The sequence below is a fragment of the Pleurodeles waltl genome, chromosome 1_1 (genome assembly GCF_031143425.1).
Source record: "Pleurodeles waltl isolate 20211129_DDA chromosome 1_1, aPleWal1.hap1.20221129, whole genome shotgun sequence".
NCBI lineage: Eukaryota > Metazoa > Chordata > Amphibia > Caudata > Salamandridae > Pleurodeles > Pleurodeles waltl.
In genome coordinates this window covers 777,155,629-777,176,707 of record NC_090436.1, presented here as the reverse complement: position 1 = coordinate 777,176,707, position 21,079 = coordinate 777,155,629, and the positions used below count along the sequence as shown (strand labels likewise).

The 21,079-nt window shown below is 44.3% G+C and overlaps 1 long non-coding RNA gene across 1 annotated transcript in view; it reads right to left on the bottom strand.

Moving 5' to 3' along the window:
• Window positions 1-3,254: 3,254 nt before the first annotated feature.
• The window catches only part of LOC138284514 (uncharacterized), a 38,905-nt gene continuing 21,080 nt past the window's right edge, over window positions 3,255-21,079 (bottom strand). The window contains exons 2-3 of the long non-coding RNA XR_011201415.1: window positions 11,557-11,717; window positions 3,255-3,883 (exon numbers count right to left, since the gene is read on the bottom strand). This is a non-coding gene — a long non-coding RNA (uncharacterized lncRNA). The remainder of the gene's footprint in view (window positions 3,884-11,556; window positions 11,718-21,079) is intronic.

The window sequence follows — 21,079 nt, the reverse complement described above, 5'->3', positions numbered from 1 at the left end:
AAAGCTTCAATCTTGCAGACAGCCCTTTCTAGGAACTCTTCCCCAGTTGCACCTACACTGGGGTAAACTGTCCCCCTTTCAGGTAGTGTCATTCCTGCCACACCCAAGGACTTAGCCGAAGTACTGGGCTGGGTAACCTCCAGTGTCACAGTGTTGTTATCCATCATCCCAGGGCTTGATACTGGTACAGTTGTTTGCAAAGGAGCAGGCCCCTTGTTGATCTTCTGATAAAAACTATTTATTAGTCTAAGGACAAGTCTAGGAGTCGGTCTTTTCACATTGCTGGCATTGCTAATGTTCCTGACAGTCAGGGGAGTGGCATTAGAGGTAGTTGATGTGAAAGTTGCCTTCACAGTTTCAACTATGTACTCAGGTGCATGCTCACACACATCTGCCTTGGTGATTCTTGTTTCCTTCTGCCCATTCCCCTTTCCCTTAGGCTAGGCCTTGAGTAATTATACTCTTAACAGGCACTTGGAACACCTGTGTCCCATTATTGCAACTTCTCTTTAGGGTCATGGTGCTGCAGCAAGGAGTTCCTGCCGTTTCCATTGTATCCAATGTTGCATCTAGTAAGTGCCACATTGGCAATTGTAAGTACACAAGGTGTAGCTGATATGACTGACTGAATGATAGTATGGTATGATACTGCCAAATTGTCCAGTTGTTACAGGCATGGTAGCGCTGCTTAACTTCCCAATCGCTGCTAGCCTGTACACTCACAAGTCACTAAAGGAAGCAGCACTAGCCCGCTAAAAGGGCGTTACTAGCCACAGACACTGTCACAGGCAGCAATCCACTAGCAAGCTATACCACTACGTCACTGACCACTTCTGCCAGGGAGCACTCAGTACATAGAACCAGTTTATAGAACCATGCTAAAAGGAGAAAATGCAAGGAACAGATGCAAAAGCAGGCACAGATGCCGGAGCATGCTGCAACTGAGTATGGGTAATGGGCAGAGAGCAGGGGGCTAGGAGGTGGGATCTCACCCCTAGCCACAAGCTGCACCTGATCCTAGTCGGGCCGCTTCTATGACCAAGGGGTCAACCTAGTGCAATGGCTCTACTGACAATGTCCACTCTGCACTCCCCTACTTCCTCTATCTGCACCTCTTGCTCCCGCTGGCTCACCGCGTGGAGATGGCACACATGGCTCACCCTTGGCGCTCTGCTGTAGCCTCAGATTCCAGCAGTCTCCACAACGCGGTGTCCCTCCAAATGGCCTCCAACAGCCAGAGAAGGCTGGCAGGAGCTTGCCTTCAATTATGAGCACTAAGCCATCAGTCAACTTCACAACTAGCAGGGCAGGCCGCACAAAACTGCAAGAGCTTGAGGGCTGACTGCCGTCTGGCGACACAACGGACCAGAGCTGTGCCACAAGCTGCCAAAGCCACAGGGCCTGGGAGCCCCAGAGCATCGGTAGAGGTGGTAGAGGCGGTGGAGTGGACAGAGCGAGTGGAGCAGCAGGATTGAGGGCTCGGGGATACACCTCTGTCACATGACTCGGACCCGGTACACCTCCAGCTTACTTGTACACCTCCAGGTTACCGTACACCTCCTCCTATTCGTTGTCAAAATGCTGTGGAATTTTGTGGGTGAAGTACTGACAAAACTCCAGAACTTACACCAGCTCACTTTTTGACACCTAATACACTCGGATGTTGTCACCACCTGATAATGTCACAGAGCAATTGATGGCGAAAATTTCCAGACCAGCCTGGTGCTTGAATTGATAATAATACGGTGAGGAATCTGCTGAAGTCTGTATCCATCACCATCGGAAATCAAAGGGTTGGAAACTTCGATTAAATTACCTCTTTTCCCATTTAAATCAGCTATTTTTACAGTGAGAACAAGGCATCAAACATTTTGTCCAAGGAGTTAAAGTACCTCGAAAAGAAGCTTAGGGCATTTTGAGCGTTTGTACCCACGTTCATCAGATCAGGGTGACCTTGATGGTGCACATCTACACGACTGAAACACCCCGAGAATATCATGAATCATTTTCTGTAGTCTTAAACTACACTGTTGTTCACTACATGATCGCCTCATAGGGAGTTTAAGAATAGCGACTGGCATGGACTCCATTAAATGGGGTTCCGAAGTGGGGTTGGTTCTCCCAAAATGGCACCCTTGGGAATGGGCTGACAAAAACACAATTGTCGGGGAGCTGGTTTAATTTAAGAGGGCTGCATTTCTGAGCAGGCCTAATTCTAAAGAGTGCAGCGGTGAAGGAATGCTGCTCTTATAACGCTTAGCCATAGATGGGGTTTACACCTCTAGAGACGTGTTAGGGATCGACCAGCAATCCTAGATGCTGTCAGTTTTTAATTTGATGAGCGAAGCTAGCTTTCTCTTCTCATGCTATTTATCTGTTGAAGTGCGTGGACACACAGGGCCTCATTACAACCCTGGCGGTCAAAGACCGCCAGGGCTGTTTCGGCGATTTTACCGCCAACAGGCTGGCGGTACAATTTTCCAGATTACGACCGTATCGCCGGGACTGGCTGTTTCCCGCTACGGTCATCCCGGTGGTTTTAATCTGCCAGGGCAGCGCTGCTTGCAGTGCTGCCCAGGGGATTACGAGTCCCCTTCCCGCCAGCCTGTCCATGGCGGTAGGAACCGCCAAGGAAAGTTTGGCGGGAAGGGGATTCGCGGGGCTCCTAGGGGCCCCTGCTCTGCCCATGCACTTGGCATGGGCAGTGCAGGGGCCCCCTGGCACAGCCCCACACTGCTTTTCACTGTCTGCAAAGCAGACAGTGAAAAGTGCGACGGGTGCAGCTGCACCCGTTGCACGGCGCATCACCGCCGGCTCCATTAGGAGCCGGCTCCCTGTTGCAGCCGACATCCCCGCTGGGCCGGCTGCTGGAAACTCTGTTTCCCCCCGCCGGCCCAGCGGGGATGTCAAAATGGGCACGGCGGGAGTGCGCCACATTGGCGGCCGCACAGCGGTTACACCTTGGCGGGCGGCGGTTGCCGCCAGCCAAGGTTGTAATGAGGCCCACAGTTTCTAGAACTATTCCAGGGCCCAGCACCACAAACATGACCTTGTCAATGGCTCCCCACCCCCGCAAACAAGCATGTGGTAATCCTGATTTTACAGCGTGATAATACTGAAAGAGGAGGTTTTCATTCGGGAATTCACTGCTGAGTACTTACTTAGCATCATTCAGATAATATTCCAAGTAAATTTCATAATGAATAAACATTTAAGATTTCTGGGAACGATGTAATAAATGATTGAGTACACGCTTTCATTAAACACATTTTATTGCACTGACAAATATTCAAACGTTCTTAATTCTTCTCTTGCAACATCAAGTCGCTTTGAGGTGGATTCCTCTCGCTTCAGCACAGACTTCGAAATGTGCAATTCAGCCTGAAATCAGGATTCTAACATCCTTAGATGCAGACACAGATGCCATTCCCATAAATCGCCTATTACAGTACACTCATATAGTCGGCTCATAACGTGCTCGCCATCCACAAAAGATTACCCGTTCTTTATTTCCCTAGTCCAAGGGTAAATCCATGGGTAAACTGGGCATATAACTCGACCGTGGCAATCAAAGGCTCATCTTCGCGTTGCAGATCTATGTACTTCTTTTTACTCTTATTCACAATGTGCTACACTTTAATATTATTATTATTATTATTATTATTTGTACAATAATCTCCCTGAATAAAATCTCAAGTTGCTAAATTGTATTTCAGTTTCAACCTTGACTGGGTTGCATAGAAGGCGCATTGCTCCTGGTAATCAAGGTTCCGGTGTAGACACTGCATTTAATAAGGAGTAAATAGGCTTTGTCTTCTCTTAATGGATGCTTTCAAGCATGCGGATCCTGCTCTCCAGTCTCTGACTCCACTCCTCCCTCAGCCTGCAAGAAAAGGACAAACACTACCATGAGCAAACACAAACAACACCCCTAGCAACCACCAGCCATAAAACCACGAGCCATAACTTTTCGAGCAATGTATGTAGTTTTCATTTGCTACTATTGCCTGATGAGGTGCCAGGACGTTCTACTACTGCCTAGGAGACACATGCAATGCCATATCAAGTGTTATGACTGGAGAAATAGGAAATGAAATACAGCACAGATTATATGGCATGGTTTAGTAAGTAGATACATCAGATACTGACTTCAAATCCCAGATTTTGAGGATCTAAGATGGGCACGGCCACATCAGAGGTTGGGAACACGCATCACAAGTCATAGGAGGGATGGATGATGGGAAGGAAGGGGATGAGAGCAGTGGTTTGGGTGGGGGCAGTGGAAGGGAGGATAGAGGGTGCTCTTCCCCAAACTGAAGAGTTGGGTGGTACCCAGGATGCTAGGATACGAAGGATGCTGGGAGGGTAATGAAAGGAGCTACTGAGTCCTTCTCACACTCTGTGCAATTTTTACCCCACCCTAGCAAGAAAGTCGCTCACCTTACCACCGATCCCTATTGTCATACCTGGAAGACTTGCAAGGGGAAAGGCTAAAACATGTGTTTTATCGAGCCCTCCCCAAAAGAAGCAACAGCAAAATAAGGCTAAGTGGCATTTTTTTTCGAAATCTGGCATCTTGCAATAGCTGCCCATTGGACATCAGAGAAAACTCACATTGCCTGCTGGGCAACGGCAACAGTGAGCATGCTTATTGGTAAATAGTACATATTTGGTGTCTGTGATCGCTCAGTGATGCAAAACTAGGAGCAGGGAATTGAGTGCTAAATGGAATAAGGCAATAACGTGCTTACTGGGCACTGGAAAATTGTCAGCATACATGCCATTGCCTACTGGAAACAGACAAATGTTGTATAACTAGAAACTGTAAATCCTAAGTGGCATCTGAAAAATCAGAATAATGTGCTGACTGTAAATTATCAGTGATATGAGCATTTAGGGCACTAGTAATGAGTTACTGGTAACTAGAAACGTATGAGTTGACAGGGCAAAGGGAATCATTTGTAGGTTAACTGTGCTTAATAGAAAATGACAATGAAGTGTAGTTATTAGAGGGGAGGGAGCTCAGGTTTGACATATCAGGAAGCTCTAGGAAACGATTCTACTGAACCACACTGGTCATTTTCTACCAATGGGTAGGTGGGTGGATAGGGGAAGGCCTGGTGGGAAGCTGCACTTGAACCTCCAAGCTCCTCTTGTGACAATGCCCACCTGCGTATCTTCAGTTGTGAGTCTGGGCTTGGAAGGGAGGAGGGGCAGCATCAGGGATAGTATAGGCCCTCGTACCTTCCACCCACCATAACCCACCCAAGCAACAAACCCAAGAGTTGGGTGACACCACAAAGCAAAGTTATTGAAAGTATTCTCATACGCCTGACCATCAGATTTGTTGCTAATGTGGCTGGGTGATGTTTGAGGTCCTGAGTGCCAATCTAGTCCTTTAACTAACTCTTCTTCTAATGGCAGATTGGAGATATACAATGAATGGGCCATACCAAGCACCAACCCTCATCCACATTACGCCATTTCAAGTCAACTTTCTTTTCAATTGCCAACATGTAGGGCTTCCATTTTAGTGGCTCTCAGTACAAGAAACCATTTGAACCATATGCATTTCTTTTATTGCTATGCTTAAAAGATACAGGGAAACACATACATGGCACTATCTTTGCCTTGGACCGAATCCTGTATGAGAAAGCCTGAAGTATTGTCATCTTTTGGTGAATTTTGCAAGGATTCTGAAAACTGCATTTTGTTGGTTTCCTGGCTAGCCAAATAGTGAGGGAGAGGTCTACCAACGAGCCATAGATCTGTATATTTATTTATGCCAAAGCATGGCATCTGCCAGCAAAGGACACAAACCCCAAAGCTCTACTTGACTTCCTTTGGAAACAGTAATCAACACGGAATTCAGTTTGGTGCTTTTTGCCATCTCAACCCTGTTGGAAAACCATAGATGCCTGATATCTGCTGCTTAAGAAATGTAAGGAAATACATAGGTGGGTAGGTATTTGTCAAAAACTGCTCCTGCATTAATGCGAGTCAATTCTGTGCAGTCTCTTGATGAGCCACTCAAGCTCTGTGAGGTCTGCCACCCAGATGCAGTCTGGGGTATGTAGAATTTGAAAATGTATTGATTTTATATGCTACTTTGTTGTTGAATGTTTAAAATCTGCCACTGAAAGACAGAAGCATCAAGTAAGCTTTCGGCAGGATTACCTATTGAAAACAGCTGTGTGCACTCTGCAACGTTTAGCGTCGATGAGCACGCAAAGCCCACAGAAAACTCATGTATGTGTAGTATCTTCTCAATGAAGAAAGGGGTTGATCTTTGCCATGGGTATGCATCTGCACAATGAAGGCTGAAGGTAAATGTCATCTGCTGGGAAATGTCTAAATAATTCTCAAACCAGTCTTTTTGAAAGCAGAAGTTCGAACTGCATCCGGTTTACCTGCTGTGGCATCCCAGGTCCAAAGAAAGTCAACACATGCCTGATGTAATGACACTTGAGGCCTAGGAAGATATTAAAGTTTAATTTTACCTCTGCTGCCGACATGCCCCAGCGTGGGAGGAAAAAGTCATATTTATGGAAAATGTTTAAAATATCTGAAAACTGCCATTTTCTGTATGGTTTTCCAGTGAGCCAATGCGTGCGTGGGAAGTCAGAAACTCATTGCATGTAGTAAATGCAAAGTGTGTGTGTCAGTATAGGGCTTTGCTATAATTCTGTCAGACAGTGGTTTAAATTTGGCCGCAGAGGAGAAGATCTCAAACCAGGATTTCTGCTTCCTTCTGAAGTTGACCGCCACCGCTGCAACCAATTTAACACCTCCTGGCAGCCCACTCATTACCCACATGCCTGCAGTGTTGTCTGCATGCTGATGTGCATTATGTGCTAGACACATTCTCCAATATTTGCTTAGACCTTTCAGGGGTGCGTCCCTTGACATTTTTAGATTGTGCCTTTGTATCATTACATCGATCTGAGTGTACCTTTTTATGACACTGATATACACCAAGAGGGTCACGTGCTTGAAATTCCAGGTGTCAATTGTTTTCACAATCATGAGGTCCAAGGAAATCATCATATAGGACCTCTTTCACTATATTGATTGGTTTTGGTCTGCGAGCTGCTTCATGAGAAGTTACACATTTTTTACAAGTTCATGATAAATGTCAGTATTCCACATCTTCCAGAGCGCCAGTTAGGATGAAGCATCTCTTCAACTGAAGAAAATTAATAAATATATAATTGTTAGAGTTTCCCAACGGTCCTGAAGTAGATATTGGTAATGAAGTGATTATTGTACATGAACTAGAAAATATGGAATTATTTACTGACATTCCCTAATGTTACACGAATGCAAACAGAGACCTCAAACTTTTGTACTTTTCCCACAGACTTACAATGTATCTTATAGATTTATTTGTTAATTGTTGAGATTATTTCCACAACATTTAAAATGGCTAATATTGGAACCCACAGACTCGGTGCCACTAACGAATTTGTTTATGAGCCCGGTCTGACTTTTAAATGAACATGGGAACTTGGCTTCTCTACTCTAGATAGGGGCCTCTCTGAGCTAAAGCTAAAGTAGTTCTTACACCACCTGCAAGACAACTCGTGAGATGGTATCGTACTAGACAGAATGCTTTCTGCCTTTGTCACTGTTTTCCTGTCTTGCTCCTGGTGCTGTGGGTTTAATGATGAAAAATAAGCCAGGGCCCACACAAATGAGTGAGAGTGCCCATCACCATCGGTCAGTAGCACAAGCTATGCTTTCCGCTTGTAAATGAAATGTTACAACCCCAAATTGTTGGATTAGCAACTGTTATTTGGTGACCATTTATCAGTTAAACAAGATTTCTTATCAGCAGCAAGCACCTCGATAGGGATGTTATCTGGGAAAAAAAGAGAAAGGCTAAAAGGCAGGTAAGCGATGATTTGGGGAATGTTTCTACGAGTTACTGGCCAAAAAACGATACTCCTGCTGCGCAAAATGAATCTGGAAAAAAGGGAAATAGTCTAATTCTGCATATTTTGCTAACCTGTAAAAGCAAATGGTGAAAAAAATAGATTGATTTCTCAAGAAAGCAAAGTGATTTATGTTAAAAAGAAATCTCTTTTGTTAATAAAGCAGATATGTAATGGGGAAAATAAGCAATTATCAAAACTAAAGTGTGAGAAGAAAAATCATCTCAGCAGTTACAAAGCTAATTTCCAATCAGTGAAAAGCAGTTGCCCTGCCATACTCATTATTACCCGCATGCACAGTTTTTATACTCCTCTCAGAGCACTTCTTTCTGGATCTCACATGTACCTTGAATTTCTGTGGGATAATCTTGACTATGGCCTTGCAGAGCCTGCTAGATATATGTTAATACTGTACAGGAAAGGTAAATGCTGTATCCCAAGATGATTCACTACCAACACGTCGAGCACTTCTACACTATAGGACACTAAGGGCCAGATGTAGCAAACACTTTGCGACTCGCAAACAGCGAAAGTCGCAAATGCGTGTTTGCAATGTAGAAATGCATTTTGCGAGTCTGAACTGACTCGCAAAATGCATTTCCGAGTCGCAAATAGGAAGGGGTGTTCCCTTCCTATTTGCGAGTCGCAGTGGTAGCGTATGCGGTCGCAAATGGAGTCGCAGTTACCATCCACTTGAAGTGGATGGTAACCCACTCGCAAACGGGAAGGGGTCCCAATGGGACCCCTTCCCCTTTGTGACTGGACCCAAAAATATTTTTTCAGAGCAGGCAGTGGTCCAAGGGACCACTGCCTGCCCTGAAAAAATCTGAAACAAAAGGTTTCGTTTTTTTTTTCTAAGTGCAGCTCGTTTTCCTTTAAGGAAAACGGGCTACACTTGGGGAAAAAACAAACTGCTTTATTTAAAAGCAGTCACGGACATGGAGGTCTGCTGTTCCCAGCAGGCCTCCATCCCCGTGAGTGCCCAAGAGTCGCTATGGGGGCGCAAATTGCGACCCACCTCATTAATATTAATGAGGTGGGTCTTTGCGACCCCATAGCGACTCGCAGAAGGTGTCTGAGACACCTTTCTGCATACCAAATTGCGACTTGCAATTTGCGAGTCGCAGGGACTCGCAAATTGCAAGTCGCAATTTGGTATATTGCTACATCTGGCCCTAAATTAGATATGTGTGTTTATTTGTTTGTATCTGCCGCCAAGCTGATCAGCCCATCCCTACCTTATCCTTATTGATGGAAGGCAACAGATAGGTGTTATTCTGAATGTATATAGAGTGTGAGTGAGTTCCAGAAAGACAGAGGCCCAAATTTAAGGATGGCCTGATGCTAAAGTGGCGTTAGATTGCAAAAAAGCGCTGCGTCATATCTACAAAGTGGTGCAAGGCATGCATTGCGCCACTGCGCAACCCTTTGCGCCACATTATGCATGCATCATGCATACTGTATGCAAAGGGGGAATTCCAGTGCAAGGAGGCCCACAAAAATGATGGAATGAAATCTTCAAGATTTCATTGCGCCATTTTTGGCATCATGTTTTAACACCTGCTAAAAGCATGTGTTAAAAGGACACACCCATAAGAAGCAATGGGCCTCCTTGCACTTTGCTCCACTAGCGTCAGAATTTTTTACGTAAGTGGAGGAAAGTGCCACAATAGCATAAAGAATTTTGATGCTATTGTTCTTAATACTGCCATGGTGCGCATATCTTAAATACGGCACACATACTGTGGTGTTAGAGGGGCGCAGGAAAAGTGCATTTCACCATGTGAAGCACCATTTTTCTTAAATCTCGGTCATATTTAAGAGCCCCTAGTGCCAACTTAGCTCCGCCATAGCATCATTTTTTTTATGCTAAGACGGCGCTAAAGTGGCTTTTTCCCTGCTCCATATTTACAAAGCGGTGCAATGCATGCATTGTGCCACTTTGTAAACCTGTGCGCCACATTATGCCTGGGCCAGACATTATGTTCCCGGCACTAGGAGGCCCGCAATATAAAAATTATGTAAAAAATGGCACAGTGAAATCTGTTAAATTTCACTGCGCCATTTTTGGCATCATTTTTAATGCCTGCTCAGAGCAGGCGTTAAAATGACGCTCCCTTAAACACCTATGGGCCTCCTTGCACTTTGCTACACTATGCTCAACATTTTTGCTGCTAGTGTAGTAAAGCACATCAATAGCGTCAAACATTTTGACGCTATTGTGCTAACAACCACCGTTGTGTGCCGGTAGAGGGGGGTGCTGAAAAAGTGGTGCATCAGCTCTGATGCGCCACTTTTTCTTAAATATGGGCCATAGTCTCATATCCAAAGTTTCAATTACCCACTGACAGCAACCAGAATACAGGAGAAAGAATGGCTTCAGCAAATAGTTGGCACTAAAAGACGTGGGTCAACTGGAGTAGGCTGTGCAAAGAGCAAGTGGAGAGTCTCAGCTTCGCTCTGTGATTTGGCCCCAGAGAAAAACTAGATGAAAATTACAGACATTGGTGGCCTTCTGACTGCTGCTCCAACTCTAAAATGGGGCGCAAACAGTGTTTGCACATGATTATTATTAATGGGATCAAAACAGCATGCACATGGGTATACCATGCCATGACGTCAGTCACAAACAAAATTACGGCACGTTATTCCCAATTCTGCGGGAAACCCCACCTGATACTGTGTGGTAAAGAGATATTGCTATCGCATAAACAGATGTGCAGATTATGAGTTATTTTTAGATAGTTCAGCAGTAAGAAACTGAAAAATGTAAAGGCCATGCAGAGCAGTCCGGATATATTTCTCTAGGTCATCGCTAGTCAATGGGAGGATATAGGCTCTCTGGGCAAAAAGTTGCAAATACTTTGCAGTCACTATATGAGGTGCTAAGGTTTACACATAGTAACTTTGTATTTTCATTTTATTATTGACATATATTTGTTATAGCTTGGTAGAGAGTAAGCCATTTAGACCTGAAAGTTAATTCTTGAGGCTGCCTGTTGTAAGCAGGTATGGTCCACATGTTCACTATCTTCCTTTCTCCAAGCATAGATAACTCAGAATCAGGTGTTGTTGAGTACCACCATTTAGATCTGACTTGGTGGGTGTTTGATGGAATGGGGGCAGGGGTGAATATGGTTATCTGATTTCCAGTTTCCCCATCTATGGCTCTAACCTTGTAACCGGCAGCCGGAATGTGGGACCTAAGTGGAGGGAAGTTACTCCATCACTCTGCCAAAGTCTAATTAGAGGCCAAAGTGATAAATGGATAGTCAGAAGTGGGCGATGACATAACTTACACCAGGATTAATACATAAGTACTTTGGATAAACTTGAAATCAGGAGAGGGTGCAGCAATCTAAGTAGGGGTTAGGAGCAGGGATCAGTTATTGTCACTGTGAATTTTGCCAATGGCTGAAGTTTAACGAACTATTTCCCCTTGATGAATGATGTATGCTGTAGGGGCAGAACTAAAATGAGAATGACACAATACCACACCAAGGTTGGCTGGAAGCCTCTATTAGTAAGTATATTACATATAATATTAGTAAAATCAAAAGGTCTAGATAACACCAGACCTAAAATGTGATTTTGTAAACAAAAGGCACACAGATGAACTTACTTGTTAAGGGCACTTTTGTTGTTCCTGAAATCTTCTCCTTGGATTAACACTGAATGCTTTTCAATCCTTTTCTCCCAAAAGGATTTAAGCCCAGGCGAGTCATGAAACATGGCTTCTCGGCGTGACAACCCATTGTTTTTTTTGTTGTTTTTGCTCATTTTCTAAAAGGAATATGAAAGCATTGTTTATGTAATTTACTGATTGTGTTGTGTTTAAAAACAATTTTTTATTTCTTAGAGCTGTTTAGAATGAAGCATTTGGCCAACTTGGTGGGGTAAGTGCTCTAAAATAAAAAAATAAAACAATCTATTAGGCAATTCATACCACATAGAATACTTTATATCACACTGAAAATGTCAAACTATGAAATAAGGGATGCAGATGGGTTTAAACTATGCTTCACATGATTGGTGTCTGGCAAGCAGCTTCATTTCTGGGTACTAAAACTGCTGTTTCTGGCGGGGTCTATGCACCTTTTAGTGAGTGGACCATGTTTTATCTCACCGTGCTCACTGACACACTAAGCCAACACTAATGTTTCCCTCATAAAATGCTCTAAACACGAAGGCTTGTAAGACAAGTGCTCTGTGGCCAATGTACGCGTAACTTACTAAACTGCATAACTTCTCTACTCATCCAAATCTGAATTAGAGAAATCTTCAAAACTCACCCAATTTCCCAGTCCTCTGTGGGTCAGCCAAGCACATGCATTAATGGTTTCAACAATGCATGGATGTACCTCCATGTGTGGTGGGATCACTACGGCTACCCAGCATAGCCCTGATACTTTAGCCATTGCTCTACTGTGCTGTTGTACCGTGAGCAAAATCCTACACACAAGACTTGGGGCTGATACACCAAAACAGTAGTAATCTCTGGGTGTGTGAGGTACGCATTGTGGGGAATTATAACTGCTTCTCCGATTCACTAAACTCGCACGGATATGTGCAAGCTCCCCCTGAGTTCTTGAACACATGAAATTATTTGATATTCACATGGAAATATTTTTCAGTGCGAACCCTTCTTTTCCTGTACTCACCGTAAGAAACCTGGGGAAGTTCATGGAGGGTTTGGTCCTTTATTCAGTGCTTACATCTCTATCATTCATGTGTAAGCTTAGAAGAGTGTGAAAGGCTTGCATACGTTTGGAAATGCCCACAAAAGTACAGCTGTGTAGGTGTTCACCTCAACTTTTACTGACGACTATTAAGAAAATTCTGGGAAAGCCAACTACTACCACTCCATGCCGCTTTTAAATGAAGAAATACAGGAACCTGCCTATCACTGATGCAGGAGGTGCAGTGGCATTGCGCCCAGGACAGTGAAGGAACAATTGCACCCCAATTATGGACGTTTTTTGTGCCTACCATGTGGGCAGGTGCCCATGGTAGTATTAAGGCCCATCACATCCTTATTAAGTCACTTCTGCGGGACGCGCCTTCTGCATTCAGATTTCCCTCACCTGGGGGCCAGGGGCCAGGGAGGAGCTGCAACCCGGAAAGGGCAGGAGCCCTTTAAAAACTTAACAGCGCTCCCGTTCGCGGGACGCGCCTTCTGCATTCAGATTTCCCTCACCTGGGGGCCAGGGGCCAGGGAGGAGCTGCAACCCGGAAAGGGCAGGAGCCCTTTAAAAACTTAACAGCGCTCCCGCTCGTGGGCTGGCGGGACGTGCCTTCTGCATTCAGATTTCCCTCACCTGGGGGCCAGGGGCCAGGGAGGAGCTGCAACCCGGAAAGGGCAGGTGCCCTTTTAAAACTTAACAGCGCTCGCGGGCTCGCGGGACTCGCCTTCTGCATTCAGATTTCCCTCACCTGGGGGCCAGGGGCCAGGGAGGAGCTGCAACCCGGAAAGGGCAGAAGCCCTTTAAAAACTTAACAGCGCTCCCGCTCGCGGGACGCGCGCGGGCGACCCCGGGTGAAGCCTGGGCCAAGGGCGGGCCCGTCCTGTGCCCGTCTGAGACTGGAGGAGGCCGGGCTGGGCCACACCTCTTAATTTTAGTTTTTTGTGCTGCCAGTGGTATTGAGTGAGCCTTTCCTTTTTTCTCCAACATGGGAAAGCGTAAGGTACGCTCTAGTCCTGATCCAGCCTCAATTAAGTCTAAATCTTCTAAATCCAACAGAGAAACGCAAATCCACTCTAATTGTGTCTCCAGAAAAATTGATAACTTAATTGAGGAAGTGGAATCTATTCTTAAGGAAAAAGAGGGCAACGTCGGAAAGAGATTGAAATCTGGATCTTTGCTCCCGTTTTTGACAACAGGTCCTAATAAATCCTCCGATGTTCAGTCTTTGAAAACCTTGGCCTCCGGCCCGCTTCCTCCCCCTTGCCTTGTTTGGTCAGCCCCTCTCCTCATCCTCGATCCCGTTCCAATCTGGAGGTTGCTCCTTCCGACTCCTTCCCCAATGGGATTTCTTGCGCAAACCGATTTTCTGTTTTGGCCTTCCCAGAATTGAAGGATGTTAACCAGCCTTTGCCTTCTGTAGTCTCTAACTCCAACTGTGATCCTCCTAGTGAAGATGTTTTAACACTGGTGTCCAGTCTGAAACGTGAAGTTGGGGAATTGAAGAGTTTACTGTTCGATGTTTTAAAACTTCTAAAAAAACCCGAACCAACCCCCCAGTGCACTTCGCCCCCAGCTTCAGCACAAGTTGTCCCTTCTTCGGCTCCTGCTCCTCTGCCATTAGTCTTGCCACCGCCACGAGAAGTTGACAAGGATCTTAGTTGTAGACCTTATCACAGAAACCATTCAATCTTAGTTCCAGCCCCTCTTAGCTCTGATTATCCTAGGGCCCACTCTATATTTGTGTCTGACCAAAACTGTATTGACATGTGCAATGTACCCCAACTTACACCTCACAAGAGGGAAGATACTTCCTCTCTTATTAACAAAGTGTCGTATTGGATTCGCCACAACAGAGGCTGCGGCTCTATTATTCATGCCGACATTGTCTTTGCTTCACGTGTTCGAGGTTGCCCTGGGGGGCGGGATACCATCAAACTCAATCTTGCTAATCCCGCTTTAGTTAAGGTGCTTTTGCAGATGGAAGCTCATAATCCACCAAGAATGGATCTAGATATTTTTTTCAGAGAAAGCTTGCCCGTTATGGATGACAAGACCTCATTCTCCTGCCCTTCTAGGGCTACGACCATTCCTTGTAATGTTCCTGCTCCTGTTGCGCCCGCTGGTTTGTTGCCTTTTTTTAGTGATGGGGCTGCTATGGTTCGTAACATTAAAGCTCTTAACATCCGAGATCCTATTTGTCCAGGGGATACATCTGATGTGGACTGACTACGCCATTATTCTTCTGGCAAACCCTGTGCTCCACATTATCAGGAAGTGCCTCCCCTAGGATCTCCACTGGTCATGGGGGTCAACACTTTAGGGGCCCCACTTTGCACTATCAATGCAATCCCCAATCCACCTTTTGATGTTGACCTGTGTAAGCTGGGTTGCAGTACTGCACCAGGGAAACTACTGTCTTGGAACGTAGCTGGTATTAAGAGCAAATTAACTGACCCAGAGTGGGGGTCCTATGTTGATTCTTTTTCCATATGCATGTTCCAGGAAACCTGGTCCAAGGACTGTGTGTATAGGCAAGGTTATTGCTGTTTTACTAAAAAGGCAACCCAATCTTCTGGGGAAGGGCGATTGGGGGTCTATGTACTTGGGTCAAGTTGACTGAGGTGGGCAGGGTTAAGGAAATTGCTGTTGATTCCTGTGATATTCTATCAACAGTAATATGGCCAATTTTAGGTGTTCCCTTAATATGTATCAACATATATAATAGACCAGGTCCTTCTAATCTTCAGTCTGATATTATCCACCTTTTGCACAACCTTCTATCTGACTCCCATTCGAGATATCATGTCATTATTGCAGGCGATTTTAATGCCCAAATTGAATTTGACTCAGCTTTTGCTGAGTCTATCCAGGCTGAAGATGAAGTGTGGAACGTCCCCCCACTCTCATCCCAATCAGTATCTTGTATCCCTCCCCCTAGGGCGCTGCAGATAATAGACCTTGCAGTCACATATGGCCTCCGTTTTGGAAATGGCCGATTCCCAAATGACAACCCTGCCAAACCTACCTTCTTTAGAGGCTCTTATACCAGTACTCTGTATTACGTCATTCTTGATTTACGAGTCTGGCATTCCATAATTGATGTGGAGGTAGGTTCGAGGTGTACCAGTGATCACGCCCCCTTACAAATTGTATACAACGCAACGCTTTTTAAAGGGCACGCTCCCCATTCTGCCTTGGACGCTTCTAAAGTTCCACTGGAATTATCCAGCAATAGGCGTGCGGTGAGATGGTCTTCGTTTTCGAAATCCACTCAGCTTAGCGACAAGCTTTGCGCCCTAGTTTCCTGTCACCACCTTGTCGATGGTTTTACTGTATTCTCTCCCTCAGAAGTCATGTCTTCCCATGAGGCTCTTTTTGCGGACCTCAAGGAGCTTTTTACCAAAACTCCTTCAATACATAAGAAACCTCCTGTACCAAATTGCAAATGGTTTGATAAGGAGTGTCGGGAGGCCAAGAGCCTTCTGTCCAAAGCCTTAGAGTCAAAGATCAGGGATGCCATTATACAAGCGAGACGAAACTACGTTTCTACTTGTAAGTTATCTAAACTTAAACATGAGGAAAATCTATGGAAATGCTTGGCGGAGGCGGCTAGTGCTCGTGATATCAAACTTTTTTGGTCTCTGGTTTCTCGCAGAGACCCTGCTCTTTTATCCACTCCGGAGTGTCACATTGATGCAGAAACCTGGCTCTCTCATTTTGGGGATCTGTATGGGTCCTGCCCGGATCTGGACAACACTACTTCTAATCTTTTATCGTGCCTTTCTGCTGTTCCGCCTTTTACATTAAAAGAAACAGAGCTGGCTATTTGTGCCCAAAAAATAGGGAAGGCTCCTGGTCTAGACGGCATCCCTTCGGATTTGTATAAATCAGACTTATCCGTATGGACCCGGTACATCAACAGGGTTTCGAATAGCGTCCTGACAACTCGCTCTTATCCGGACTCGTGGAAGGTGGCAATTATTGTTCCCATTCACAGTAAAGGAGACAAGGGAATTATAGACCCATTAGTCTATTAGATAACCTGCAAAAAAAATTCTCCTTCCAGCTCCTAGCCAGACTAAAGTACTGGATAACGAAAAACCAGGTTTTAAGCCATCTACAGGCTGGATTTAGGGACAAGGTCAGCACCATCGACCAGATCTTCCGATTTACTACCATCAAGTGGAAGATCGTAGACGCAGACCGAGGCCACTTATTTGTGGCCTTTGTTGATCTGAAATCTGGGTTTGACCTTGTCCTGCGTGCCAAGCTCTGGGAGGTCCTGAGCTCCACTGGAATTCCGGGCTCTGTGATTAACATTATTAAAGATCTTTAATCTGATAATTATGCCAGAGTTCGTTGGGGTTCGGCTGGTGATTTGTCCTCAGCTTTTCCTACAGCCCGCGGTGTGAGGCAGGGGTGTGTTCTGGCGCCTACCTTATTTTTACTGTTCATTAATGCATGTATTCCATATCTTTTAGATCCTTATGGTGACACTCCAAGTCAGGGTGGGCAAAAGTTCCCTTGCCTTTTGTTTGCCGATGACACCCTGGTACTTTCACGAACTGCAATGGGCCTCTCAAGATTGCTCTCCCGTTTTACGGACTTCTGCAAGGACCACGGGTTGGAAATTAACTCAGCAAAAACTAAATATATGGTCTTTGGGGACAATAGGTGCAGAATGAAGAGGCCGGTGTACTTAGAAGGTGTTCCCCTGGAAAGAGTGGGCACTTTCGATTACCTGGGCATCAAATTGGAAGAGTCGCATCATTGGCATGCTCAGAGCCAGAAATCCTTGCTGTGCTTGAAGCAAAGGGCGGGCGTCATTGTTAGATTTGCTTCTAGATCTCTCAAATTTGCAATGTCTCCTGCCCTTGAAATATACAAATCTCAAGCTGGGGGGGGGGCTTTATGGTGCCGAACTCTGGGGTCATTGTAGTCTGGGTAACTTGGCAAGGGCAGAAAACCAATTTCTGAAAATGTTGCTCAAGGTTCCCTCCAGTACTCCATCTCTGCCCATTCGAATGGATCTAAACCTTTTTTCTATTTCGCAGATTGCTGCTTTAAGTCCCTTGCTATTTTGGATTCGGCTTTGGTCAACAGATGCCCTATCTCCATTTCGCTGCGGGCTTCTATACTTGGTGGGTCATAACACTATCATCAAAACCAAATGGTGTGCTTATGTTAAACAGTTTTTAACTCACCTTGGTCTAGGGTCCTACTGGCTGGACCCATCCCCCATTCCCAAAAATGCTGCACAGTCACTGAAGGATGCTTTTTGGCACAACGTTCAGACTATGCAATTTGCTAAGACTGTCCTGCTGTCTATGTCGGACAAGTTCTTATCAATCAAATGCCATTACGAACTCCAGCCCTTCATGGACATCGCACTATCTCCATTAGCACGAGCTCTTTTTGTTAGATTTAGAGTAGGGTCCCTCCCTTTATGTTCTTTGACGCACAATTGGCCTAGTTCCACTAACAGATCCAAGTTTTGCCCGATGGGTTGTAAGAGTGAAGAGTCTTTTTCACATGTTTTTTTTTACTGTCATGCATACCTCAAACAAAGAGCCCTTTGGATTATCCCGCTTTGTAAATCTATAGGTGTCAGGTCTCATCTCCATGCTGAGAGAATTTTAAAATCTGATCCATCTGTCCAAGTAGTTTTTCCAGTGGCAAAATTTCTCGAAGCAATCTGGCGCCTTAGATTAGTAATTTTAAAGAAAAATATAGGGTAGTTAATTTTTATACTTATTTATGCATATTTATTGACTCGTGATGACTGGTTTTATATTTTTCCTCTTAGCACAAAGCTATTTTTTTACTATATTATCGAGTATTTATGGACCCTGGGTAGTGGCCCCTTGTTGAGGGGACCCCCTTATTGTTAAGAGACTCATCTTTGATACTTTGGTTGGATTTTAACCCTCTTGTATTTTTTAATTCTCTACTGTGCATGTACTTTTAGTGTATTTTAATTTCAACTGTTATTGTCTGCACTGTATTTTTATGGTATGTTTTTTACTTACCGAAATAAAGTTAAATGATGATAATGATGATGAAGTCACTTCTGCAAATGGTCAGACATGTATTACGTCATCTAGGGTGTGACGAGCATTGATACGCCTGACACGTGTTGGGAATGTATGGAAAGGGTTCTCTTCATGGGAAATAGTTTTTTTTCAGTGGAAAGAAAAGTGCATTTGCACAGGAAGTTCCAATTCCCTCTGTGCTGAATTCTATACAGCGTGCAATAGGAGCCCTTGGGAAATGGGCATGACATGACATTGCCTATAGGACGCCTGGAAGCCTGTGCCTGGTGTAGCCTTCTAGGTGTTCCAAGTGATCTACTGAGAATGCTTGTGAATAAGAAAAAAACAACTAAAAGTACGTCCGAGAAGATTCAAATCTTCGTCCATAGTGTTATGGTTTTCACGGTTCAAATCTACTCAGAAGAATCTTCTTCACAATTTTGAAAATTTTCCTCAATACCCTCCTCATATCTAGACACATCTCCATACCTCAAACTCAGGTTTAAAGAACTACAAAAAAAGGGAGACCGGAAAGAGTGATGGGCACGAGAGGGGGAAGTGTGACTAGAAGGTGGAGTAATGGATGGTTCTCTCTTCATATGTATCAAAAAAAGAAGAAATCATAGGACCATGTATATCACTTCAAAATTAACCCAACCATGTATATCACAGGAATCTGGACTCGGGAGCCCTGTTGTTTCAATTCTGTTCAGCTTTATTTAAAAATTTGAAATATTCTTTGTTACAGTTCAAACAATGGCACATGAAGTGATCAATATAATTACGTTTTTTTTATAAACTACAAAACAGAACCATTTCAGTTTAAATTTGACTAAAAAAAACGAAATATGTATGGCTACATGCAATAATATGTACGAAAATAGATATTAGTATTTAATGGCCACAGATTTATTCAATGCAAGTTTAACTGATGCTGATATTGCGAGGTCAAGTTGTAGTAAAAAGAGATAAAAGGTTTTTTTGTTGAAAGAGAGATGTATGACTAGCGCCACTGGAATTATGCAGAAGGGGAGCACCAGTTTATGCGACAGGATTGACTAATTTTGCTGCAATGAAAAGGCAGATTATGGTGCATAATGTGGCACATGTTTTGCTAGTATTACTTTACTATTTTTTTATTTTTACACATAGTAATTTTGTCTGAGCACATTTTTTATATCATTATTACACGTTTAACAACCAAATACAGTAATAAGCAACTGAAAGATGACCAGTTAACCTTGGTGAAGAGCATTTCACTGCATGCAAACACATCGCCACATTTTTAGTAACATTTCAACTGTCTGCGCTAGAAACTTTTTTTTGTTAAAATCTATAGATTAGGCAGCAGATGATGGATTATGTGGCAAAAGCTGCAAATCTATAATTATGCAAAAAAAGCTGAAGAATCGCATTATTGCAGTGGCCCTATGTATGGCCTTTGCCTAGTATCATGAAAAAGTATGCAGAGGCCCACATGTTCAACTGGGGAGTTGTCTTGGGTTGCGTCCCATGTAAACCAGGTGGCAATCACTTACCGACACATGTGAATGTACACCAAAGAGATATGGGAGACATTTTGGGTGTATCACATGGGTGGGGTTTAGGCGAAGTTATTGAAGTTAGGGTTTGCGTTAACGAGGCACACATGTGCAGTATATAAACACCACAAGATGGTATGCAAACGTCCCTGGTTTAACAATGTGACCTGACAATCCTAACTAAGCTGGGCCGCCTGTACAGGGTAAAAAAAGAGTAAAGTTACTGTATTTCTCAAATACCGCTATTAAGCTGTAACAAAGCACGTATGTTACATGGTAAAACCCTGCCCAAGGTCGGGCCTTCATTCAGAAGCATGATAATGTGTGTTTGCTCTGTCTCTGTATAGCTGCTTTCAAAGCCTGTTCAGTCTTCCATTTACAGGGCCTAATGTAAGAAAATATTGTCATCGCTCGTTGAAGCCACTTCCTCTAATACTGCACGGTGACTAATTAGCAGAACAGCAATACAAGATGTTAAATGAATACAGTTGGATAAAACGTAATCACCCAAATTTCCCTGCAGGCATTATGAAAGACATCTTGCACAATCCGCTAACTCTGAGCGCTCTCATCAAGAGTGCTCTTGAACCTAGCGGCCTGTTTCTTTTTATAAACACTCATTGGTCAGGTTTGACAATTTCCAGGAAGGTCTGACAATTCTTGCAGGCCTAATGGATGTGCTGTTCCAGTTCCCTGGTGGCTGTGAGGTGAAAGCTGTGCTCTAGAGTCAGGCACTGCCTCAGGGGTTGCACGCATCAGGCAATGTATCAAGCTTTGCTCACTGTGAGAATTGCAGCCACCACAAGCTGTTGACCTTCTTTGAGTAAGAAGCTTCCCTTCCCTATGCAAGCAAGGCTTGGCGCCAAGAAGTGGCACCATCATTCAAT